At 44.1% G+C, this 27,061-nt stretch overlaps 1 protein-coding gene across 1 annotated transcript in view; it reads left to right on the forward strand.

The window, feature by feature from the left end:
• Nucleotides 1-22,735: 22,735 nt before the first annotated feature.
• The window catches only part of vsnl1a (visinin-like 1a), a 31,383-nt gene continuing 27,057 nt past the window's right edge, over nt 22,736-27,061 (forward strand). The window contains exon 1 of the mRNA XM_058755009.1: nt 22,736-23,067. The gene's annotated coding sequence lies outside the window, so the exon portion shown is untranslated. The remainder of the gene's footprint in view (nt 23,068-27,061) is intronic.

The following is a 27,061-nucleotide window of genomic DNA, read 5'->3' on the forward strand; positions in this document are numbered from 1 at the left end:
CGTGTAGGAATTATGTCTTGTGAACATGTAGTAGGTTTTAACTGCTTAATAATGTCTTGGAAAGAATCTAAAGAAATTATCTGGAATTCATTAAAGGTAGAAGTACAAAGAGAGGGAACAGACCAATCACAATTTAAAGGTATAATATGCCGTCTTATATCAACTATTTTATCTGTAAAAAACTTAAGAAAACTATCACATATTGCAGATGATGCATTTAAACAGACATTACTAGTCGGATTTACAACAGAATCCAAAATAGTGAAAAGGGTTTTAGGTTGGTGACAGTTCTCAGCTATAATACCTGAAAAATATTGATATTTAGCATTTTTAACAGATTTTTGATACCTGATTAATGACTCTCGTAATATTTCAAAAGATACTTGTAATTGATCTTTTTTCCACTTCCGTTCAGCTCTACGACATGCACGTCTAAGCTCTTGGATGGTGCTGTTTAGCCAGGGTTCAAATTAAACTTTTTGTCGCTTTACTCTCAATGGAGCCACAGAATTTAAAATGTCGGTACAAATTGAATTTAAAAGCATAAGATGTTCATCTATATTTGAGATGTTTGAGGGGGAATCAAGATTATACTTAAGACGAGCCTCCTCAAAGAGCACAGAAAAGTCATCACTAGATGAAGAGCTGAAGAAACGAGTCTGCTGTGGTAACCTCTTAGTCTTTGAAACCTCAATAGGAAGCAAGCAAGTAAATAACACAGGCATATGATCAGAAAAACTTAGCTCAAGGATTTCAAGTTCACGAATTGAAATACCATGCAGCAATACAAGATCTAAGGTATGCCCTTGTTTGTGAGTTGCACCATTTACTGCTTGAGTAAAATCAAAAGAGTCAAGCAAACTAATAAAATCCTTAGCCAGGGGGTTTGACTCACAGCAGACATGAATATTAAAATCCCCCACAATCAAAAGTCTATCACATTTAAGAACAATATCACCTAAGAAGTTTGAGAATTCTTTTAAAAAATCCTTGTTTAGTTTTGGAGGACGATAGACCACAGCAATCGTAAGTTGATGTTCAATTAACTGAAATAAAAGTATTTCAAAACTTGAAAAAGATTCAGTCTTACGAACTTTACAACAAAATCTACTTTTGAACACCGATGCAAGTCCACCACCCCTACCGCGGGTTCTAGGGCGGTTAAAAAAAGAACAGTTTGTGGGCAAAAGTTCAGAGAAAGGACTTAAATCCCCTGCATTCAGCCAGGTCTCTGTGACTAACAGAAAATCCAATTCGTTTGAGATAAAAAAGTCTTGCGAAATAAATGTCTTGTTTACAAGCGATCTTGCATTTACAACCCAATCCTGGCGTACGCTGGATCACAATCCGGCTGTGCTGCACGGCACAGCGAGCGAAGATTGCAGTGATTCACACCTCCGCGGCGAAGACGTGGTGTCCGGCAACAGGAAGAGTTGGAGAGATGATCCTGAGTCACAGGTAAAATCCACTGATATGCCACCTCAAGCGAGCGGCACAAAACAAAATGGCCACCTCCAAGCCGATATTGAAAGCGATCCAAGCCACGTCGTGATGGAGATACAAGGGATAGGCTTAGCTTCAGTTTAACCGCAATACCCCCTCGTTTTCCTCTTCTTCTGCGGCGCTTTCTTCCATGAAGATTCCACGGCAGCCGGCTTTGGCAGGCCGGGACAATCTTCAAGAAGGGAGGGAGTGCGTTATTTGAGTATGGAAATCTCAAATTAACGTTTGATAATACCTCAATAGAGTCTCTGATGTTAAGTAGTGCTTGACGGTCATAAGCAATCAATGTAAAAACATGTTGAGTTAAGAAAGAAATTCTTCAACAAATAAGATCAGGATGATGATTTTGACGACAATCTCCCTTCGCTGACACTCGGGACTGAAGATGCTCGCTGTGGAAACGCCTCGCTGCGGATAGAAGCTGCTTTTTTTTTTCTGCGACCTCTCGCTTCCTCCGCTTGCTCTCGAGCTCGCTTCAGCGATCTCCGAAGATACCAGCTCATCACCTGCTGCCATCCGGCAAGCCTAAAAAAGCAAATTTCTCTTAAAGAGCAGCGACATTGTTGCAAATGCCGCGCCGTCATTGCATGGTGGCGGCCACTCAGAGTGTGTTTCCTACCTGGGTAAACCCCACGCAGATGCCTCTCTGAGCGAGATGGATTGTTCACACTGCGTGAACATAAGTCTCGCCACTCTGTGCGCTCGGATCGCTCGGATCGCTTTCTTTTTAGCGAGAGAATCCTCCCCTCGCGCCCAGCGGGGCAAGGTGATTAAGCACTCGGTCACGAGCGAGCTCATGCCGGCCCAGATCCCGCGTGCCTCGCCCTGCCAAGCAGAGTGATTTCTCCCATTCTCTTTGAGCGCGAAGACCAGCGTCCCTCTGCTGATGTGAGTGACATGGTCTCGTTCGGCGCCATCGAGGACGAGCTATTAGATGACAGCATGTCTCTAATACCATCAGACACGGAGGATATTTCGGGCTCCACTGCTGACCCCGCCCCCGCTCTGTCTGCTGAACCCAGCGACTCCAAGCCAGGGATGGATGCCGAACTTTTCCTCTCTAAGGCAGTCGATGAGCTGGGATTAGAGTGGTTCATGCCGGAGGAGCCCACTCGTAGCCATCTGGATGAATGGTTGCTGCCGGGGCGCCGTCAGGCCCCTCGTCAGCGAGCCTCTGTTTTTTTCCGGAGGTGCATGATGAGCATACGAAGTCGTGGCGTGCTCCCTACTCGGCCCGCCTTCATTCTAACTCTTCTTCTGCTCTCTCCTCAGTGGACGGCGCTGAAGAAAAGAGTTACGAGAGGATGCCTCCTCTTGACGAAGCAGTGGCTGCGCACCTCTGCCCGCCCACTGCCATTGGATGGAAGGCTAAGGTCGCTCACCCCTCCAAGCCATGCAGAACGACCTCCGCCCTCGCTGGACGAGTGTACTCCTCCGCCGGGCAGGCCGCCTCATCTCTGCACTCCTTCCAGGCCAAACTCCTCCAGGCTATGGATGAGTCAGGACCTGATGCCTCAGCTTTTAAGGAGCTGCGCAGCGCTACGGACCTGCCTCTAAGGGCCACCAAGGCCACAGCACAGGCTATAGGGAGGTCAGTGGCCAACTTAGTGGTGCTGGAGTGCCACTTATGGCTAAACCTCACGGAGATTAAGGAGGCTGACAAGGTCCCCTTCCTCGACTCTCCGGTCTCCCCTACAGGGCTGTTTGAACCTGCCGTCGAGGGCTTTGCAGAGCGATTCACTGCAGCACAGAAGTTGTCCCAGGCTATGCGACACTTCTTGCCTAAACAATCCAGCTCTGCAACGGCCACCAGTCGCTCCAGACCTCCTCCAGCACAGCCAGCGAAACCTGCGCTGTTGCCCGCTCAGCCTGCACAGAAGCCTGAGCCTCGACAGCGCTCGCGCTCAGCCAGACGCTACCCGCTTCCCAAGCGCCAAGGACCCCGGCCCAAGCTGACCTTGGATCCTGCGCCCCCGCCGTCTTCCTGATCTGCTGGAACGGAAGAGGAAGGGGCAAAGTCTCGTCAGTGCTGTTGTGCCCTCAGGCACCCCGTTCGATCCTGGGTGCCAGCGGCAGTATGTTTGTCCAAAAAACTGTTGTGAGTCACGGGCCCATTCTCAAAGCTTCCTCTCGCACAGGCGGTGTTATAGCAAGAATAATAAAAAACAAACATTTTCAAAAAGAGAGCAAATTTCCTCTTCCAGTCACCATGAGTGTAGAGCCCCCACATGGCGGCTCTCCACCCGAACTAATCCCACCCCTTGTCACATGGGCCGAGGCCTGGCAGGCCATCCCCGGTGTGTCTCATTGGGTGCTGGGGATTATAAAGCGAGGATATTCGCTTCAGTTCTCTCGAAGACCCTCTTCAGCGACGTGGTCTCCACCTCTGTGCAGAGCAAGAATGCTCACATTCTGCGAGCTGAGGTAATGAATCTGCTGGCAAAAGGAGCCATAGAGACAGTTCCGCCAGCTCAGAGCGAATTAGGCTTCTACAGCCGTTACTTCCTCGTCCCCAAGAAGGATGGCAGCCTTCGGCCCATCCTCGATCTAAGACTACTGAACTGAAATGGCCATTCAGAATGACTACCCTGAAGCAGATCCTCTCGCAAATTCGCCCAGGGGACTGGTTCTTTTCACTGAATCTGAAGGACGCTTACTTTCATATCCAGATAGCCCCCCATCACAGACGATTCTTGAGATTTGCCTTCGAAGGAGTGGCTTATCAATACACGGTCCTGCCCTTTGGGCTATCCCTGGCTCCCCGCACTTTTACGAAGTGCATGGATGTGGCTCTCTCCCCTCTAAGACAGATGGGAGTCAGTATCCTGAATTACCTCGATGACTGGCTCATTCTGGCACGCTTTCCCCCCCGATCGCTCTGATCCCCCAGGTAATCAGGCGAGCCAGGGAACACAGACACAGAGTGCTATTAGTGGCCCCGCTCTGGAGAAACCATTACTGGATCTCAGAGCTGTCTCAGCTGCTTATAGCAGCTCCATGGCCCGTTCCCCTGAGGCGGGATCTCCTCTCTCAGGCGAACAAAACGATTTGGCACCCTCAGACTGAACTGTGGACTCTACATGTGTGGGCTCTCGACGGGAATCGGTTGATCTCCCCGAGAATGTCCTAAATACAATCTCACAGGCTAGAGTTTCGTCCACGAGACGCCTCTACGCCCTTAAGTGGTCGGTCTTTTCCGCCTGGTGTACAACCCGTGGCAAGGACCCTGCATCATGTGACATATCGGTGATATTGTCCTACTTGCAGGAGCTGTTGGATAAGGGCCGTTTCCCCTCCACGCTCAAGGTGTATGTGGCAGCTATAGCAGCTTCTCACGCTCCTATAGCCGGACAGTTGGTGGGCCGAAACAACCTAGTTGTTCGTTTCCTGAGAGGATCCAGGAGGCTGCATCTGCCCCGACCTCTCACAGTCCCTACATGGGATCTGCCCACGGTCCTGAGAGCCCTCAAGGGCTCCCCCTTTGAGCCACTTCAGTCTGCAACCTTAAAAACACTTTCACTGAAAACCGCGCTGCTACTAGCACTAGCATCGGTTAAGCGAGTGGGCGACTTGCAGGCTCTTTCGATAAACCCTGCATGTCTTGAGTTTGGGCCTAATGACTCCAAGGTCGTCCTAAAGCCAAGACAAGGGTATGTCCCTAAGGTGTTCTACACCTCGTTTAGAGCTCAGGTTTTTACTCTCTCTGCGTTCCCTCTTTCTGAGGAGGACCAGGAGTTTAATCTTCTCTGCCCAGTCAGGGCACTGAGAATGTACATTGAGCATTCTGCCCCTTTCAGGCAGTCGGAACAACTCTTCGTATGCTTTGGTGGCCGAACCAAGGGGTCTCCGGTCACAAAGCAGAGTATCTCTCGATGGTTGGTAGACGCTATCGCGCTAGCCTACTCCTCCCTGGGTCTTCAGAGCCCTGTGGGAGTGAGAGCCCATTCCACTCAAGGCGTCGCCTCTTCTTGGGCGTGGTCTAGTGGTGTGTCGGCCTCGCCGTCCACCTTCCACCAGATTCTATAGCTTGTACGTTCCGGCCTTACAGGCCCGGATTTTATCTGCTTAAAGTACACACGCCTATCGAGGTGGTCTGACTCTCAGGCTTTGCCTGTTTTCTTTAAGAACGCTCTTGGCCCTAATAACAGTGCTGAGGCTGTACATTAGACCCTTGGAACGATTATCCAAAACCAGGCTGACCTCTATGAGTTCATTCCTCTTGCTTCCCGCATGGCTCACCCTGCATATAATTGGTCCCTCTGAGTCCTTCTCGCTCAAGGCCAGTTTATATTAGTCGTTCCTCTTACATGGCACGGCGGGATTTAATTGGTTCACCATTAGCATCTAGCGACGCAGTACGAGTGAAATATCGAAAGGGAACGTACTCGGTTACTTACGTAACCTTGGTTCCCTGAGATATGGGAATTAGTACTGCGTACATTGCCATGCCATGACGCTGCATGACTCAGTGTCGTCGCTTCAGTCGAATTTACCTGAGATCCTATGGCGAAATGCCCGCTTATATAGCCATATGGCCCTGCCCATTCTGGTGGGCTTCACCGCCATAGGCTCGTGCAGCACCGCTGCCGAGCCATTGGTTCGTTTTTAATACACTGCACGAACCAACGGCCGTGCAGTTACCCTGTGTGATTGAAAAAGTCTTCAGTCCTTGGAGAAAAAGGAGTTTTCACATTAGCGTCTAGCGACGCAGTACTCATTCCCGTATCTCAGGGAACCGAGGTTACGTAAGTAACCGAGTACATTTTAGTTAGTAATTTTAATTCTACTTAAATTTATTTCAGTTAAATCTAGTTAATCTAATATTTACATTTTATTTTATTTTATTTCAGCTTTATTTTATTTAAAAAATGTTCTTAAATAGTTTTAGTTTACATTTAATGATAATGCTGCCATACAGTAGATTGTCTAACAGTGCTACAAAGCTGTGATCCACCAGACTGCAGTCAACGCTTTCTGCCTCATTAAAGATTCAGTAAGAGCTGCTTATCGCAAAGATTATTTTTTTCCATATGATTTCTTCCATTTTTTTTTTTGTAAAATCTCCAGATAGAAACCAACCAACTTCATTGATCTTCTGTTGAATTCTAACCACATTAAATAGTTACTGGGCCTCATTATGTCTGCAAATGAATGACACAGAGAAGCATCTGCGTGGAGAACAGATCATAATTTTTTAAGAACTTCAAAAGGATGGGGATACCTTCTGGCTCGGCGGGAATCTTTGATGTCTCCACGTCCCATCAGTGATGCATCTCTTTCATGTTACAGAGGCAGTTTATTGATTTTAGATAAACCAATTGAGACCATTAATGAAATCAGGGCTGCATACTCCCTGACATCTAGCAGGGGTTGCATCATTGAATATCTCCAGCACCTTGTCACTGTTCTTGTAATAACTTATGGGTTTTCTCAATGAACATGACATGAGATGCACCAGACTGCGCATTTTTGGGGGACATTAGGCATAAAACCTTGATCGCAAACCTAACTATGAGGTACGTTGACATACTTGTCATTTGCACTGGTCCTATTTGTTTGAATGGGAAGCAGCTATTAGCATTAATGAGAGGGTTTGGATTGTATTTCCATAAGAACCAGTCAGAAGAGGCAATGGAGCACTCTAACCCAGATGCAAATGATCTCAATTTGTTGAATGATATTATTCAAGCAGTTACCTTTCAGCAAATGTGAAGCAATCAAGAGACAAACTTTCAATGATGGTTAACCACTGTGCTCTGTCTTGCAGTTGGCACGAAATCATCTTTACTTAAATAGCATTGAAGTTTCACATTCTTGCTCCTAATGAATGTTCTGCCAAATGTATGTCTTAGTGGCTTCTCTCCAATGATACACATCAGCAAATGTATTTTCTACAGTGAGCATGACAAAGTGAAGATAAAAGAAAGAAAAAAGAGAAAAGAAAAAAGAAATTTTTTTATGCTCATCATAAGGCTAGAATTTTAATATAATTTAATAAAGCTAATTTATTTAGAAGCGTATTTAATTCAATTAAAGATCATTCAGTACTGTCAGTTTCATTTGACAATAATTTCCCCACATCTCACATCTCTGAAGTATTTGAACATGGGAAGTATCGACACTCAGGGTTTATTGAGCCAATCACCTGCAATGAAATGCAACTTTTGATTGCCTAGTAATAGAGAAACATTCGTTAATGTTGAAGTTATGGCTTTTACAAGAAGCGGTTAATGAGGCAATGTTAACCAGCCAAACTTTGACTTATTGGCAACTGATGCATTTATAAAGGAACAAATTAAATAGTGCTCTTCTTCAATCTAAATAAAAAATATTCATGAAACTTGGAATATAAAACTGCACCAGTGGCTGTGAATAGATGTTCTCTCCTGGTTCAGCACCATTGATTGCTACAATAAAATCATTTTTATAAATCTCACCCTCTGAATCATAATGTTGTGTAACGATGGGCTCCGAGCTGTGGTCTGCAGATTCTCATGTTGATTGCTGTGGCCTTGTATCATCCTCACTGTTGATACAGAAATGCAAATAGCTCTTCAAGTGCCTAGACAGTTGGCGGTTTCTGGATGACTGGTTCAGTGTTCTATATAATATCTTGGGTAAAACCAGTTTCTGGTTTTCAGTTCCTATTTAAGCCTGAAAATAAACAAATTTGAGGAATTTACATGTAAAAAGGAAACATAAAAGAATAAAAACAAGAAGTATGTAATATAACTAACTATTTGAACTCTTTCATAGAAAAATAAATAAATAAAAAATGTAAAAAACTCAAATATGTACCTATACAAAAACTTACCTATACATACAACTCACAACAGTTTCCAGCTGAAATGAACACTAAAGGTGCCTTCACATGCTATCAGAATTAGACATAATTATAAGGCCCCTCTAATGCTGTTCATACAGTATCCAATTTCAGAATTATTGTAATTATTGTAAATATGAGTTTCCTAGTCAGAAATTTGACATATAAGGCCTCTCTAATGCCGTTCATGTCCAATTTCCAACTAGGAAGCTCGTATTTACGATAATTCCGATAGCATGTGAAGGCAGCATTAGTTGCAGTAAAACACAAAAACAAAACTTTTTTCAAAGGTATTAGGAAGATTATCAATCAATAAAAACTTATTTTCATGTGGTACCTTGCACAATACTATGAAATGACCTCAAAACTCTTTTATAATAGTGCATGATTTGTAAAGTAATACATAACTGCTCCATGTATGGCTTTTCTTAAGTAGTAAATTTGCTCTGTAGCTCACCTGGTAAGTTGCACTTGCAAAGCAGAGCATTCAGGTACGAGTCTGGTTGGTCATGATACACAAGTCATGATAAATGAGATCTAAGAAGCAAGTTTAAATGACATGGTGGACATGTTAACACTGTTGCTCAGATTGAGGGTAGGGTTTAGTATTGGCAGTAAGGTATTTTCAAAGTTATATTTCAAACAACCAACATAAAATTTTGCAGATTCACGTTCTTCTGTTTGAGATGAAACTGAACTAGCTTTATGTGCCACTCAGTAGGAATTTCATTTAGAAAGTGTTGCAAAACGTGCAAAAAGCAACATAATATCATATCAGACATGTGGCCACCGGTATACATGTTGCATCTCAATAAATAAGAATGTTGTGAAAAAGTTCATTTATTTCAGTAATTCAACTAAAATTGTGAAACTCGTGTATTAAATAAATTCAATGCACACAGACTGAAGTAGCTGGCTGTTTGGTTATTTTAATTGTGATGATTTTGGCTCATATTTAACAAAAACCCACCAATTCACTATCTCAACAAATTAGAATACTTCATAAGACCAATAATAAAACATTTTTTTTAGTGAATTGTATTCTGGAAAGTATGTTAATTTACTGTATATGTACTCAATATTTGGTAGGGGTTCCTTTTGTTTTAATTACTGCCTCAATTCGGCGTGGCATGGAGGTGATCAGTTTGTGGCACTGCTGAGGTGGTATGGAAGCCCAGGTTTCTTTGACAGTGGCCTTCAGCTCATCTGCATTTTTTGGTCTCTTGGTTCTCATTTTCCTCTTGACAATACCCTGTTCAGGTCTGGTGAGTTTGCTGGCCAGTCAAGCACACCAACACCATGGTCATTTAACCAACTTTTGGTGCTTTTGGCAGTGTTGGCAGGTGCCAAATCCTGCTGGAAAATGAAATCAGCATCTTCAAAAAGCTGGTCAGCAGAAGGAAGCATGAAGTGCTCCAAAATTTCTTGGTAAACGGGTGCAGTGACTTTGGTTTTCAAAAAACACAATGGACCAACACCAGCAGATGACATTGCACCCCAAATCATCACAGACTGTGGAAACCTAACACTGGACTAAGCAACTTGGGCTATGAGCTTCTCCACCCTACCTCCAGACTCTAGGACCTTGGTTTCCAAATGAAATACAAAACTTGCTCTCATCTGAAAAGAGGACTTTGGACCACTGGGCAACAGTTCAGTTCCCTATCAGTCAGTCACGTTCGACGTAACGTCAGTGTGACTGACTAATGGGATCTCACCCCAAGAGCCCAATCACCTTCGAGTGTTAACAAAACAAGCCATTGATAGTTGGAGTGCGTGTTTCGTTACACATGCACCCCGCCCCGCAGTGCGGTTATAAAAGGAGAGCGCGTGCAAACGCACATCAGCTTTTCGGTTCAGAGCCGAGCCATTCAGCGCGAATCTCCGAGAGTGTCTGCAAGACAGCAAACAAAGCAGTTGGTGTTACGGCGTGTCAGTGGAGGTTGCTGTCCAGTGCTGCTGCTTCTGACGGCGTGCTGCAGCTCTTCATTCTGCGGTCGTGCAGCGACCTCTCCTGGGCACTTCAGTGCTTCTCTAAAAGAGCATTTATAAAAGAGCAATATCTAAAAGAGCTCCACGAGCGACAGGTGTCTTTTTAAAGATGGCTTCCCGCTCGTGTGTTTCTGGATGTGGTCGTTTCCTGGCTTCATCTGACGGTCACGATCGCTGTGTCTCGTGCTTGGGCTTTCAGCACACTGAAGCAGCGCTCATGGATGAGTCATGTTCTCACTGTGGGAACATGACCATCGCGATGCTGCGCTCCAGATACCTCCTCGTCAAACGGGGGGGTATCCATCCCCCTTGCCATGCCCCATTCTAGCTCCTCCGGTTCTCGGAGGGCTACTTCGGCTGATGGTCAGGGTGACCTGAGGATCACAGTGAGAGCTTCCCCGTTGAGTGCATCTCCGCGGGCCTCTCACTCCTCCAGCGCATCGCACCATCTGGTGTTCCCGGACGAGCCCTCGGGATCCCCGGTCAGGGCGGGGCCCAGCATCTCGTTCGGAGCACCAGCAGATGACAGGATGTCGATCGCTGCATCGGAGGGCGAGCTAGGCTCTGGAGATGATGATTCGGTGGCGCTGCCGCCGTCAGGAAGAGTGGCGTTGTCCGAGTCAGATCCAGAGCTGACTGCTATGCTTTCCCGGGCCGCTGAGAGCGTCGGGCTGCACTGGAGGCCGCCTCCTTCTCCCGAACGCTCGAGGCTGGACGATTGGTTCCTGGGGGCGCAGGCCGATCGCCGGCAGCCGCCTCCGGTTCCATTCTTCCCAGAGGTGCATCAGGAGGTGACTAGGTCTTGGAGGGCACCTTTTTCTGCCTGAAACAGGCCTGCCCCCTCCTCAGCCCTCACCACCCTCGACGGTGGGGCGGCCCAAGGGCATGTGGAGATCCCCCAGTCGAGCACGCTATTGCCATGCAGCTCTGCCCGCAAAGCGCCGCCGCCTGGAGGGGTAATCCATGCCTTCCGTCCAGGGCCTGTAAGTTCTCGTCCGCTCTGACGGCCAAGGCTTACAGTGCTGCTGGAGAAGCCGCTTCCGCCCTGCATGCCATGGCCCTCTTGCAAGTCCACCAGGCCAAGGCGTTGAAGCAGTTGCACGAGGGTGGTGCTGACTCAGGTGTGCTGCAGGAACTGTGCACAGCGACGGACCTCGCCCTAAGGGCGACGAAAGTCACGGCGGGCCCTGGGTCAGACGATGTCCACATTGGTGGTCCAGGAGCGCCATCTATGGCTGACCTTTGCAGATATGAGGGAGTCTGACAAGCATCGCTTCTTGGACTCCCCGATCTCCCAGGCCGGCCTATTCGGCGAAGCGGTGGAGGGCTTTGCCCAACAGTTCTCCACCGCACAGAAGCAGACGGAGGCGTTTCGTCATATCCTGCCCCAGCGGTCTGCTGCTGTCTCCACCCAGCCACCGGCTGCAGCCCCTCCATCTGCTCGTCCCCGAGGGCGCCCTCCTGCGGCCTCCACCTCCGCTCCAGCTTGGCCCCAGCAGCAGCCTTCACAACGGCCGCAGTGTGGAGCTGGCCGCGGTAAAGCGGCGCAGCCCGTCTCCGCCCTGGCCAACCCCCTGAGGCGCCAGGGCAAGCGGCGTCCCTGAGACGGGCGACCCGGAGTCTCTGGATCCTGCTCTTCAGGAGATGGTGACCGCACCACTCCTTCCCCCGGAGGAGGGCCAGGTGGAGAATCTTTTGTTCCCTTTTTATTTTGTTCCGCCACTGGCTCCCCAGCCAGTGGTACCTAAAACCTCAAAAAAAGAGCAGTTTCCCTTTTCTCTGGGTCCCAAGTGGGCCAGGATGGCGGTGCATGAGAGACAGTCTCTACACCCGTCTCTACACCGTCTGGTCCGAGGACGCAATGCACTTCTCCCGTGCCCCCTGCCCAACCGTGGAGCCAGGTAAATGTTGCACCGCGCACTCAGACCCCACTCTGGAACGCACTGCCTTCCAAGTCGGGTCCCTGTGCTCCACTTCGCTGCCCCACCGCGGGTACGTTGGTGGCTCCCCTGATCCCGCTTGTACGGTCTCTGGGGGCCTGGCTAGCGCTCCCCAGGCCGTCTCGCTGGCTCCTGAGAACCATCAGACTCGGCTACGCAATTCAGTTCGCCCGGCGTCCTCCCAAGTTCAGGGGCGTTCGGTTCAGCTCTGTGTTGAACAAAGATGCTCCTGTTTTGCGTGAAGAAGTCACGGTCCTGCTGGCGAAGGACGCGATAGAGCCAGTCCCTCCAGCCGAGATGAAGTCAGGGCTTTACAGCCCCTACTTCATCGTACCCAAGAAAGGTGGTGGGTTACGACCAATCTTGGACCTGCGTGTTCTGAACCGGGCCCTTCACAAGCTCCCGTTCAGGATGTTGACGCAGAAACGCATTTTTCAATGCATCTGTCCACTCGATTGGGTTGCAGCGATCGACCTGATTCGGGTCAACTGGGAAAAGAGCAAACTCTCCCCTGTGAAGAGGATCTCTTTTCTCTGCATGGAGTTGGACTCGGTCAACCTCACAGCACGTCTTTCAGTAGAGCGTGCTCAGTCGATGCTGAATTGCCTGGAGTCTTTCCAGCGCAAGAGGGCGGTTCCACTGAAACAGTTTCAGAGGCTCCTGGGGCATATAGCATCCGCAGCCGCTGTCACGCCACTTGGGTTGCTTGATATGAGACTGCTTCACCGTTGGCTTCATGACCGGGTCCTGAGATGGGCATAGCGACGCGGCACGTACCGGGTCTCTGTCACCCTGTCCTGCCGTCAGACCTTCAGCCCATGGTCGGACCTTGCCTTTCTTCGGGCAGGAGTGCCCCTAGTGCAAGTGTCCAGGCATGTTGTTGTATCAACAGATGCCTCTGCCATGGGCTGGGGTGCCATGTGCAACGGGCACGCAGCTGCGGGGCTCTGGACAGGGCCCCGAATGCAGTGGCATATCAACTGCCTCGAGTTGCTAGCAGTATGGCTTGCTCTGCGCTGCTTCAAATCGCTGCTACACGACAAGCATGTACTGGTCCGTACGGACAACACTGCGACCGTTGCGTACATCAACCACCAGGGCGGTCTACGCTCCCGTCGCATGTCGCAACTCGCCCGCCATCTCCTCCTTTGGAGTCAGAAGCATCTGAGGTTGCTTCGCGCCGTTCATGTCCCAGGCGAGCTCAATTGTGCAGCCGACGAGCTCTCACATCAGCCCGCCCTTCCGGGAGAATGGCGACTCCACCCTGAGACAGTCCAGCTGATTTGGAGACGCTTCGGGGACACTCAGGTAGACCTGTTTGCCTCCCCAGATACATCCCATTGCCAGCTGTTTTACTCCCTGTCCGAGGGGACCCTTGGCACGGACACGCTGGCATACAGCTGGCCTCGGGGCCTACGCAAATATACGTTTCCCCCAGTGAGCCTTCTCGCACAGACAATGTGCAAGGTCAGGGAGGACGAGGAGCAGGTCCTCTTGGTGGCGTCTTACTGGCCCAATCGGACTTGGTTCCCAGAACTGATGCTCCTCGCGACAGCCCCTCCTTGGCAAATTCCTCTGAGGAGGGATCTCCTTTCTCAGAGAGGGGGCACCCTCTGGCACCCGCGTCCAGACTTGTGGAATCTCCACGTGTGGTCCCTGGACGGGCCGCGGAGGTTCTAGGTGGGCTACCTCCAGCGGTAGCAAACACCATCACTTCAGCTAGAGCCCCGTCTACAAGACACGCTTACAGGCTGAAGTGGAACCTGTTCGTCAATTGGTGCTCTTCCCGCCGGGAAGAACCCCGGAGATGCCCGATCAGGGTCGTGCTATCCTTCCTGCAAGATGGGTTGGAGCGAAGGCTGTCTCCCTCCACCCTCAAAGTGTATGTTGCCACTATTGCCGCACATCACGATGCAGTAGATGGTAAGTCTGTCGGGAAGCACGACTTGGTCATCAGGTTCCTCAGAGGGGCGAGGCGGTTAAATCCTCCGCGCCCTCATCTGGTACCCTCTTGGGATCTCCCCTCGGTCCTGACGGCCTTAAAGGAGGAGCCCTTCGAGCCTCTGCAGTCAGTAGAGCTTAAGTTTCTGTCATTGAAGACAGTGCTCCTCACAGCATTGGCCTCGGTCAAGAGGATAGGGGACCTGCAGGCATTTTCGGTCTACGATTCGTGCCTAGAATTCGGGCCGGGTAGCTCTCAAGTTGTCCTGAGACCCCGGCCTGGATATGTGCCCAAAGTTCCTACCACGCTCTTTAGGGATCAGGTGGTGAAATTGCAAGTGCTGCCCCGGGAGGAGGCAGACCCAGCCATTGCTCTGCTCTGTCCTGTCTGGGCCTTGCGCGTTTACGTGGACCGCATGCAGAGCTTCAGGACCTCAGACCAGCTCTTTGTGTGCTTTGGTGGACAGCAGAAGGGAAAGGCTGTCTCCAAACAAAGACTTGCCCACTGGATAGTGGAGGCTATAGTCTTAGCTTACCAGGCCCGACGCTTGCTGTGCCCCTTCGGAGTAAGAGCACACTCTATGAGAGGTGTTGCTTCTTCCTGGGCATTGGAGCGGGGCGCCTCGATAGCAGACATCTGTAGAGCCTACAGACCTACCTAACACGTTTGCGAGATTCTATAATCTCTGTGTAGAGCCTGTGTCCTCCCGTGTACTCACCTCAGGTGGCCAGTAACATCGGACCCGCTCGGTGTCGATCGCGCTTGCTGCGCCATTCCCCTCTACGGACCGGATACGTGCGCTTTTACTGCTTCTCAGTTCAGTTCCCCTTGGCGAACCCTGTTGAAGTTCCTCCTGCACCCTCGGCAGTCAGGCATGGCGGAGCGCCAGATGCCAGGTCCAGCACTCGTTTGTTTGCCCAAGGTCAGCCCTTGTGCTGGGCTAGGTGCCCATGTGTAGCGATTCTCCTTTGGGTGATCCCACATGTGTATTTTCCACGGTACGGCTCCCCTCACGGTGAGCCTGTGTCTTTCCCTGGCAGAGACCTTCTGCCGTCTCTGCTGTGTATTGATCTCACCCCAGGCTGGCTGAGTCTACCTCAGAGACTTCCATATGTAGTACTGCCTAGGCCAGTCCATATGTGTAATCTCCACATGGTACCTCCTTTACGCAGGATGTGGCTTCCGTAGCGTTCCCCTACTTGGAGTACGCTTTCCCAGTGTTATCCATATCCACTGTAGGGAACAGCAGTGGCTGTCATCTCTGCCTAAGTCCTGTCCTATCTTCCGTCCCAACTGGTGTGGGGGGACTTGCCGGCTTCCGCAGGGCACTGGAAGGGGTCAGCAATAGTGGCGTTTTCCAAGGGATCCCATTAGTCAGTCACACTGACGTTACGTTGAATGTGACTGACTGATAGGGAACATCTCGGTTACGTATGTAACCCTCGTTCCCTGAAGGAGGGAACGGAGACGTAACGTCCCGTCGCCACAGTTGCTGTACTACTGCTGTACGGCCGGGGCACACAGTCTCGGCTCCTCAGCGAAAAACTGATGTGCGTTTGCACACGCTCTCCTTTTATACCCGCACTGCGGGGCGGGGTGCGCGTGGCGAAACACACATGCCAACTGTCATTGGCTTGTTTCGTTAACACTCGAAGGTGATTGGGCTCTCGGTCGAGATCCCATTAGTCAGTCACACTGACGTTACGTCTCCGTTCCCTCCTTCAGGGAACGAGGGTTACATACGTAACTGAGACGTTCTTCTTCTCCTTAGCCCAGGTAAGACGCCTCTGACGTTGTCTGTGGTTCAGGAGTGGCTTAACAAGAGGAATACGACAACTGTAGCCAAATTCCTTGACACGTCTGTGTGTGGTGGCTCTTGATGCCTTGACCCCAGCCTCAGTCCATTCCTTGTGAAGTTCACCCAAATTCTTGAATCGATTTTGCTTGACAATCATCATAAGGCTGCGGTTCTCTCGGTTGGTTGTGCATCTTTTTCTTCCACACTTTTTCCTTCCACTCAACTTTCTGTTAATATGCTTGGATACAGCACTCTGTGAACAGCCAGCTTCTTTAGCAATGAATGTTTGTGGCTTACCCTCCTTGTGAAGGGTGTCAATGATTGTCTTCTGGACAACTGTCAGATCAGCAGTCTTCCCCATGATTGTGTAGCCTAGTGAACCAAACTGAGAGACCATTTTGAAGGCTCAGGAAACCTTTGCAGGTGTTTTGAGTTGATTAGCTGATTGGCATGTCACCATATTCTAATTTGTTGAGATAGTGAATTGGTGGGTTTTTGTTAAATGTGAGCCAAAATCATCACAATTAAAAGAACCAAAGATTTAAACTATACTTCAGTCTGTGTGCAATGATTTTATTTATTACACGAGTTTCACAATTTGAGTTGAATTATTGAAATAAATTAACTTTTCCACGACATTCTAATTTATTGAGATGCACCTGTATTTTCCAATGAGACTTGTTGGACAATTAAATTAGTAATGTGTAAAATTGATTAAAAAAAAAAAAAGATAAATGTTATATATGATTAACAAGAAGCATTTTACCAAAGTGGTAAACTAATTATGCTGATAGTCACTTTGGAGCAACCTGAGAAAAATAGGGTCTCAATACCCTAAAGTTTATGGGTTGCACTTTAACCTTTGACTTTTGCCATTAGGCTAATGATACTCACAGTGGGTGGTTGTTTTGCATTCAGAACCAGACTTTATCAATAATGATACAAAGCAATGCTGTTGGACATCTTCAGTTTGTGTTAAATGAGAATGTTTCAGAACTGTTTGTTAGCTGTGTTCATTGCAAGCTGTAAAATGTAAATGAACTGTAAAATTCTCTCATTTTCCTTATATTAATTCATATGCATTTCAGTTTTAGTATTATTGCAGACCTGACCCGCAGGGTCGTTGTCCTCCGCCTCCACACCTGCTGGGTCTGGATTAGTCTGTGCCTCTCCACTAACGTCAAAACTCTCCACAGGCCTTAGGAGAATTCCATATGATGGATCGCCTCCGCTCTGCTTGAGTCAGCGGCCACCCTTGTGCCACCATGTTTTTCCAGTGATAACGGAGCATTATAATCATCTACATGTTGAGTTTAACTAAGGTACCCTGTTGTCCTAAGCCATGCGTTTTATGCGGCCTGTTTTACACAGTTTAATCTCATTTTGGAGCAAAATATGGAATGTCAAATCTCAACCCCAAAGGTCATGCCTTCAATTCTTCTCTGACCTCTCTATTCCACTGAGTCTTTGTTTTATCAATATTCTCTTTGTGACATCTTCACATTCAGTAATCGTGCAACAGCTGTCTTTGGAGACTGTTACCCACTTCGAGCGACTGAATAGCAGGCAGCTGATTTTATCAAAGCTGACATATCATCAGCTTGATCTGATTTCTCTATAATTCCCTCAACAGGATTCAGTGAGTTCGCATCAAATTGTTGTGAGGTTGTGTCTGTTGCACAAGACTGCTGTTGTACTTGAACATCATTGGATTTGGCTGTAGCAGTTATAGAGTGACACAAACTCTGAAACGTTTTAATTTGTCCTAATAAAATATCATAATACCAGAAATGGCTGTTGCATAAAACATTGCGATGTACATACCATTCTTTTTGTGTGATATTAACATTAATTTTAGCTCCATTACATTACAGATGTCATAGACCATAGTCTAGTGCCATATGACATTTTTGAGAGGAGTGAAAATGAATCAGTGAGGGATAGAAGTACAGTGAGTTCAATGGATTGTTCTGTTGTTTAACAAAATATTGATTGATCAGCTGACAAAATGTCTTTCAGAAAAACATTCACCAAAAATGTAAAAAGTTTTGAAAGTTGTGAGTTGTGAAAATCACATGATCTTGGACCTTTATGCAGTGCATGCCATTGTAAAGACTTTAAATCTATCACGAGATTATAGCCTCATTTACATCCATGCTAAATTCGATTTGGCGTCTTGCTTGCACTGTAAAAAATGACCGTGATTTTACAGGTAAAAAACTGTGAAAATGCTACAGTAAAAACCTGTTAAATGGTTAAAGGTAAGTTCTGGAAAACTGTAATAGACATTTCAGATAATTTTACGGTGAAATTCCGTTTTTAGAAGGAAAAGGATTTCAATTTACAGGGAAAAACCATAAATTGACGTTCCAAGAATTCCCTGCATTGCATTTCAAATTGGATGTTTTTTCTTTGAAATAACTGTGTTTCTTTTTAGTTTTGTCTTATCAGTTATGTTTATTAGGGTTGTATGTTACATCTAATGTTGTTAATTGAATGTTTATTGCATATTTCAGTTTAATGAGTCTCACCATGATGGTGTTTAGTGTTTGTGTGAATGACACTGTGTGCCTTCTATTTATGTTATTATTTAAAAGCTGCTTGTGATGGGCTTTGGTTCATCATGTGACTTTCTTATCACCACCTCCATTTGGTGGTTATCAGTGCATTACAAAGGTACAAAACCAATTTCAGTACTTCAATAGGTTGGTAGGCTATATTAACATTATATCAGTTAATAAAATTACGGCATTTGACTGTAAATTTAAGTTAAAACCGTAAAACCTAAAATGTTGCTACCATATTTTTTTACGGTAGAATTCTGGCAACCACAGCTGCCAGTTTTTTACCGTAAATTGTACGGTATTTTTTTTTTTACAGTGGACTAAGGTTTGTTATGAGACGATTATGGGATCCTGTTGCCACCAGGATTGTGTGACATTCAGAATTTAATTGCCTTTTAAATTTCTTAATTTATTTTACATTTTTTTTAAAAAAGCTTCTAAATTTTAATTGAGTTCACATTGCGTTAACAAGAATTGAAAAGAAACATTAAATAGTAACTAACAAGACAAACTTTGATTGTTGGCTTGACAAAGCTTTGTTTTTCAGCTTTATTAAGTCTTATGTTTAATAAGTGTAATGTGCCACCTTTAGAACTTTGCATTTAGTTAATACATTTCATCATAAATATTCACATTATTCCTTTGAAGTTTGGCCAATTCCATTCAAACTCGAAATTGAAAGGGAGTTCATTCTGAATTGCTGCATGCATCTGCAATTTCCACATTGCTCTTCAATCCTTATTAACCAAAGTCTTTGTTTCTCAATCCAAGGCTTTAGCATTTCTTTTCAAAACGACTGTCAAATTTGGCAGAGCTGTGCTTTTTCTCCCAGCCTGGGTGTGTAGGATTCATTGTGCCATAAAAAAAAGAAGTGATTTTTGAGGCTGGCTGATCAGTGAGGTCCGGATAACCCCTTGATTCATTCCCGTAGCTCTGATTCTGATTATAATATAAATCCTCTCTTCGTTCCTGCCATAACAAACCTTTGCACTTGCCAGGCTCCTCACTTGCACTTGTAAGCTCTCAGCAGGAATTTTTCACAAGTGGAATCAGTCATCAAAGCTTTGTGATTTGCAGTGACCCAGCGGTGTTCGATGTGATTGCATGAGGACGCTTTGGCTGTCTGCATGTCATGATGTTCAAATGATGCGCAAGGCCTATTTGTCTAGCTACTAGCAGAATGGAAGCGATTTACAGAGTGATTCTTAGGTAAACAGGAGCTGCTCTTCATTTTCCGCCATGATACTGAATTTATTAGCATAGTGTTAATACAGAAGCCTGCATTTTGCTTTATCACCCTTTTGAAGACAAGTGCATAGGATTATGAAATAATGGCATATTCTGACAAGAGGATGCAATGCATCAAATAAAGTGATTTCACAGTCTCTCTTCAATACAGTGTAAAACTGCAGGAGGTATAATAGAGTTGAACATTTTGATTACACATTGAACTATACATAAATTATTCATGACATTTTGAAGAAGACACCTCCAGTTAATGTATGAATTCAAAAGTAGTTTTGGTGCATAAAACAAAACACTTTTATATGAAAGATGGTTTCAAAACTACTATTCCTTTCATGCTTTCCATCAAATAAAAACACAGCATAGAGCTAATTTTTCACTTTTCTGTTCTCATCTGTTCCATTTGACAGCTTTATTCTCAGTAGGTGGGTCACACAACATTCTAGAATTGGTTTGTTTCAAAACAAGTTTTTCACTTTGTACTTTAACAGGTTGGTGACTGTTCCTCAGGCATATAGGTCTCCTTATTGATGCCTGCATTGGGAGAAAATCTTTAACCGTGGTGCTGACTTCAACAAATGTGCAAATGACAAACAACACCCTGTAGATGTAGCTGAAAGAGTGGAAAATCTGCTAACTGCCTCGTAACTTTTCGACTTCTTCACATCGTCCATTACTCTGCTGTTGGGTAGGTGGAAAAGGTAAGCAAACAACTTAAAGGGACAAACTGTCATGGGACTCTACTGTCAGACCACAAGTGATTAAGAACCATATGCCACATGTCATTTCGAAGAAACCCAGAAAGAACCCACATCCTAGAGAAAAAGATCAATTTCTCATATTTGTCCCCAGATACAGTGCCTGTCCTGTAATAATGATGAAAAATAGATCAGTGTCATCGCTAGGTTCAGATGTGAAATAACTGTGGTAGGGTCAATGTTATTGTACATTAAATTGAAGGGGAGAATGGGGCTGGTTGGCACAATTTGCATTCTTTGTTATATCTCTGGTGTAACAAATGAAAGCTTAGATATAAAACAGACACGCCTCATAATACATTCTGTTAATGACTAATGTTTCATCTGTTGTAACACACAGTTAAACATTAATCATTTTCAATCTGAAGTAACTCTACTCAAATTTCTGACACATTTTTCATGATATAATGTTTTAAAACTTTTTTACATTTAAGAATTAAGTTGATGCCAAAAATAGTCTATGTTAAGTTGAAGCAGTTTTGGGGGGTATTTACATGACACCGCTTTCAACTAAAAAATGAAAACCTTTTATGTGTTTTGGTTGTTCATTTACCTGACAACATTTCCTGAAAATGTTCTGCATTTTCAGTGTCCTGAAAATGCGAACTTTTAAAAAAGGATTTCAAGGTGTGAGTTTTTGAAATGAATACCGTATCATCTCTGTGTAAACTACAAAAAACGTGAATTTGTGAAATGACGTGCATATACGTGTTCAGTATGTGCGCAGGCGCGTTGTGTTTCTTTACAAAGTAACATTTCTAACTACTGGCCTGGCATGTATAATACAGTGTTTTTAGTCATTTTCGCAAATCTGTGTGAACAGGAAGTGTTTTGACAACGATGTTGTCTATATGCAAAGCATTTCAAAAATGCTAAGGAAAAACGTTTCTGTTTTTAGTAGGCTACATTGACACATAAACATAGGCCTACCTTTGTTTCGCATATATAGCCTACAAGTAAATCCTTTCAGCAAGGTTTTAAAACGTTTCTGAAACTACAAAAGAGCACAATTAATTAGGTCTCATATTTTACCTTTTAAGGGTGCAGGCAAAAACTTTTCATGCACCTTTCGAGTTTGAGATTTTGGGCTTTTTGCTTTTTTTTCAGACTAGTGAAAAGAAAACATCCAAAAGACACTGTTAAGTGTTTCTTTTCTAGCACTTTATCTATCTGTGTCAATAGATTTCAATTACAATACATATTTTTAAAGGCCGTTTCTCAAAATTAGTTTTTTTCTCCTACACTGAGCCATAAATCTCCACTTCAGTAGCACTTACACACACCAAACTTTACGTTTTCATTCCTGTCTATATCCTGAAGGTTTTTACAGAAGGATTTGTTCATATATAATTTGCTTGATTATAGCTATACAACATTTTAATCCCCCCAAAATGATGAAAATATTCTGTCCGTTCTAAGCATTTTCTGAATTATGGAGTGACAAAAATAAGATACCCAAAATTCCCTCTGTAAAAACTTTTAACTCTAATTTGTCCAAAAAATTAAACAAGAATTTTGAAACTGACATCATCCAGTGTTTAGATTTTTGTACTAGAAATGTATGCAAATTTAATTAAATAATGACTTATTTGCATATCTAAACCTAACATTTTAGAAAACTTGTAATACAAAAAATGTTTGCAATTATCAATGTAATCAATCAGCTGGGTAAGTAAGGCGATAACTATTATTTTTATTTTTTTACCCTATTCACCTGCAGTGTCTCGCCTTAAATTAACGCGCGAAATTTTGCAGAGTCTAAGGTAACCATAGCAACAGCGTAAGATTGCTGTTAGCCCGTTTTCCATATGAACGTTTCACCAACAGGAATAAAAACTGTGATTGTTTATCACTATTACATTTCCATTTCAGAATAAAGACTGGCCTATTTGACGTGTGTATATCCGTGCTCTTAACTATTTTTATTTTCCTTTAGAAATTCTTTTTCAAATACAGACCCATTGAAAGCAATTGTATTAGTAACACATTGGCTAATTAAAATAAATAAATAAATGAATAATAATAGAAATAATAATAATAAAATGAAAAACAAAAAAAAAAATAAAATAATTAAATAGGCTACTAGAAATAAAAAAGACGGAATGCCTGGATCTCCAAGACTTTCACATCAAGCTGACTTGCTGATGTCATTTTCTATCATTGCTCTCTCTGAGTTCGGTCAGAGCGAGAAGAGGCACAATTTGCGCACACTCAAAAGAGCACACACCACAGCAGAGCTCGCGGAGCACTGTGAAAACACGAGATAGGTTGGTAGTGATGAACACAGACCGACGCTGAGCTCTATTGTACATCTATAGCGTCACATCACCTCGAGCGCTACGCGTGGACTGTCCTCGCTGCAGTAATCGCTGCGTCTCTCCCTTTCACCCCAAAGAAACCTCACCGCAGCTGTCAGCTGATTAGTGAGCACTTCCATCGCGTTTACCTTTTACAGTCGCCCGAAGCAGGAATCGTCAGACCTCCTTTTGGCTCTCCGTATCGGTAAGTCCCTCAATGAGTAGCCTATGTGTTTTCGCTGGAATAAGAAACCTTTAGAAAGTCGTTAAGGATTGACGCGACGATGGTTGAGCTGGTTCATCTAGCCTACCTGCAGCATTGCAATGCATTGATTCATCTCAGAGGATGAAATGTGTATAATTATGATATTTGAGAATACTTTTGTATAGACAAACCCCTCACTCTATTAATCCACTTTATTGTGTGAAGATTAATTAAATGGACTGTTAGTAATATACTGTGTTGTGATTTTACCACTGCCATTATGAGTTAAAAACATCCAAAGGGGTACCAGAGGACACAGTAGTAAAGTTGAAGTCAAAAAATTTGAGCTTGCCTTGTCAAATAAATGGACATTAGTTGACAATGCCCCCAGGTGTGCACGTCTGAGACAGCTGTGTCTATCTACTGTGTGTCATTCTAGGGCTAGGTGAGAAATGTATTTGGCCGCGGTGCATATAATTTATTTTTTATGCTTTTGACAGATTAGGGAGTCAAAAAACCCAAATGAATGTGAACTTGATTCTTTTTGGAATTGTATTGTAATTTTCAAACAGCGTGAAAGGATTCTAAAAGAATACAGAATCTTAAGAATCATTCTTTGATTCTTATGTCCTATTTCGTTATTGTGTCATAATCAGAATTTTGCTTCTGTACAGTTAAAGAAACCCTAAAAAGGAGCTTTGAAATCCTGAACATTTCCTTTACATTCATTTTGATGTCCTAGGGGGCAATTGTACTGTTTGTTCTAAATATCTAGTTTTTGTTTTGTGTTATGATGGAATCCTATAGGTATAATTTCCCATTAATATCACTTCCAGCAATAAATTCCAACAAGATTACTTCAGGATTTTTCAATTAGGAGGATATCATAATGCTGTGATACTGCTGTTTTATAGTTAAAATTTTAAAATGACTTAGTACTTGGCCAACTGTCCTCACTGCTATACAGCTTCTTATACACTGCATAATCTATGCATAATGTACAAGGGTGACAGAGCAGAAATGATAGTGTAGTGAAATTTTAAGCATGTTTTTCCTATAATCAATTACCTACAATCTTACACTCTCAAGGTCATACTGTAACATAATGAAATAATTGAAATGCTTGTTATATAATGTGACTGTCTGAATAAGCTGGATGTGCTAAATCATTTGGCTGGCTAAATTCACATGTGACATAATCTGTCAGGCTTGTGTGGATGGGAACACTGTTGTGATGAGTCGACTCTGGGTTTAAAACGCCTTTTGATCTCTGGACAGGGCTCAGTTTGCATAGTCATCATAATGCCTACTAGTCGGTTCTTAGATGACACAAATGCTTGTACAACATAACACATTGTTGTGTTGATCATAACACAGCATTTTCTGTGGCTCAAACATAAAATGAGCTCAACATATACACACAGATCAGAATATGCTGTGTGCTCCACCGCGCCACTGCTTCTTTGGATGAACCACTGCTAGTCCGAGTGTATGCCAAAGATCAGTTTAATCTATCTGCATAATAGCAGTGTCGCGTGAAAAGGCAAAATCATTTTAAGAGATTGATTCAACCTGCGCGGTATAGTCACAGGGGACAGAGTATTCTCTCTGCTCTCCTGTTGCAGCAGAAATAGCACTGATGCAGCCTAAATGGAAAATGGAGTGGACTATTGCTTTTTAGGTAGACAGGCTCTTCAGTTCCTTTTATAGCCTGCAGTGACAACAGTATCAGTAGATCAGATAGACCTTATTGTTCAATCTTAAGGTCATTGCAAACAGAGTCCAAAATTTTAGTCTGAATTTTTCGCACGTTAAAAAATAAATACGACCTCACGTTGTGTCAATCATGTTTACACACTGCCTCCGAAACTTTCGTCCATCATAAAAAAATTGGGATCAGGTTCGAATTTTCTGCGTTTTCACATCCGTAACAAGTATTTTGATAGGAAAGGATGACGAATACGAAAAAAACGAAAAATTTCAGACCTTTACACTACATTTTTTGTTAATCTAGAATGATGCAACAAGTAGCAATATCTCATTTTTTGCATCTTATTATTATTTATACTGGGCAAATTAAATCCTAAATGTTGGAATACATTTTTTAAGGTTTTGAAATGAGTCTTAGTTTTGGACAATTTTCACAGCCCTGAGACAAAAGATTCTCATGCATACTCGTAAAACTGGAAATTAGTATTGCATTTGTAATTTCTGTAGTTGTTTCTCATTGCTATAGCACATGGAAATTCCTCTCTAGAGAGTTTATGGACAGTAAGTTTAAATTTGGAGAGCTTAGATGGCCGTCTAAATTTAAAGGGATAATTCACCCAAGAATGATTGTTCTGTCAACATTTGCTCACCCTCATGTTGTTCCAAACCTAAATCACGTTCTTTCTTTTGTGGGAAACAAAATGAAGATATTTTGGTATCCAAACTATTTTGGTTACCATTGACCTCCATTTTATGAATAAAAACACTGTGACAAACTGTCTCAAAATATTTTCTTTTATGTTCCACAGAAAAGAGAGAAAGTTATACAGGAGGGTGTGTAAACAATGACAGGAGTTTCAATTTTGAGTGAACTATCCTTCAAGAATGAACATTCTGACCTGTTCTTTTCTATACAGTGAAAATATGGATGTTACCCGGGACTGTAAAACTCCAAAAAGGGGAGAAAAAATCCCAAAAGATAGCTTTGTGTGCGACTGAAATTTCAGAAGAAAATCACATGTTCACATGACACCAGTAAATGATGATTGAATTTTAATTTATGAGTAAACTATTCCATCTTCAGTTGGTAGAAATATTGTAAATCAGTGGAATGAAGAGAACAAAACGTTTCCACCAATCCTGTTGACCAATTATTGGATCATTTGAACCTTCAATTTTGTGACTTGACAGAAATCGTGTAAATCATTGACGTTGGAGGGATCAGCTGGATGAAGATTCAATTAGGAATGATGCTGATCATCTAATTAGTTTGGTATCATAAATCACATTCACAGAATGGGAACAAGCTATATGGCAATGCATTATCGCTGATTCATAGTCAGTTTCAGGGCAGCTGTTTTTAGCACTCTGAATTTGCTATGCTGTGCTTTTTTTCTCATGGGTGGATCCCTCATAAAGAGAGGTATTCCCCAAGGACTTGGGCCTCCGATGCAGTCTGCAGCTTAAGACGGGTTATGCTCCTGCCTTTAAAAGCACACCGGCTCACAATCCGGGCTTGGTGGCTTCATTTTCACCATGTTAAAATGTGTAAATGTTAATTTAGTAGTATTTTCTGCATCCCTGTCTTTAGAGAACAGTCAAGATGTATGTCTTTTACTCAGCCATTTGATTGAAAATAAAATGCAGTTGTGTGGGAAACTAAATTAGTACTCATTATCGTCAGCATCGCTGCTCGTTTGTCAGTCTCAGACTGAAAATTAATTGTAATGAACTTTGAAGCACAATGTTCTCATCGAGTGTTTACGTGAGCCTCTATGAATGTGATGAGAGCTCATCTCTATGATTTAGTAGCGGTGAAGAAATTAAAAAGCAGCAGAATTACTCAGCATTTCATCCGCAGCATGCTTTACATCTCTCTCTTTGCTTTCATTGTATCCTTTATTAATGTAACAGAAGGATGGGCTTTTTCAATTTGCAAAAAAATTTAAATGTCACGTTGAAGCATAGGATGTGATGACCTTTTGGTAATTATGCGAATGATGCTTTGTTTAATTAACCCATTTCCCTGACAGTAACGCACACACACTGTGTGTGACAGCCATCTAGGGGGAAAGGTGCTAGGGGCCACTCTTATAAGCATGTGGGCAGGATAAAACACTGCTCATCCTCCAAAGGGAGACAGACAAATTTATAATAATAATTATAAGCTGAAATAGGGGATTTCTTATGAGAATGCTCTCATGCCTAGTGAGGGATTATTTATTGACGCAGTTTATTCTGGAATATTCTCTAGGTGCTTTTTCATTTTCCCTGTGCTAAGATA

The sequence above is a fragment of the Onychostoma macrolepis genome, chromosome 20, assembly GCF_012432095.1.
Source record: "Onychostoma macrolepis isolate SWU-2019 chromosome 20, ASM1243209v1, whole genome shotgun sequence".
Taxonomy (NCBI): Eukaryota; Metazoa; Chordata; class Actinopteri; order Cypriniformes; family Cyprinidae; genus Onychostoma; species Onychostoma macrolepis.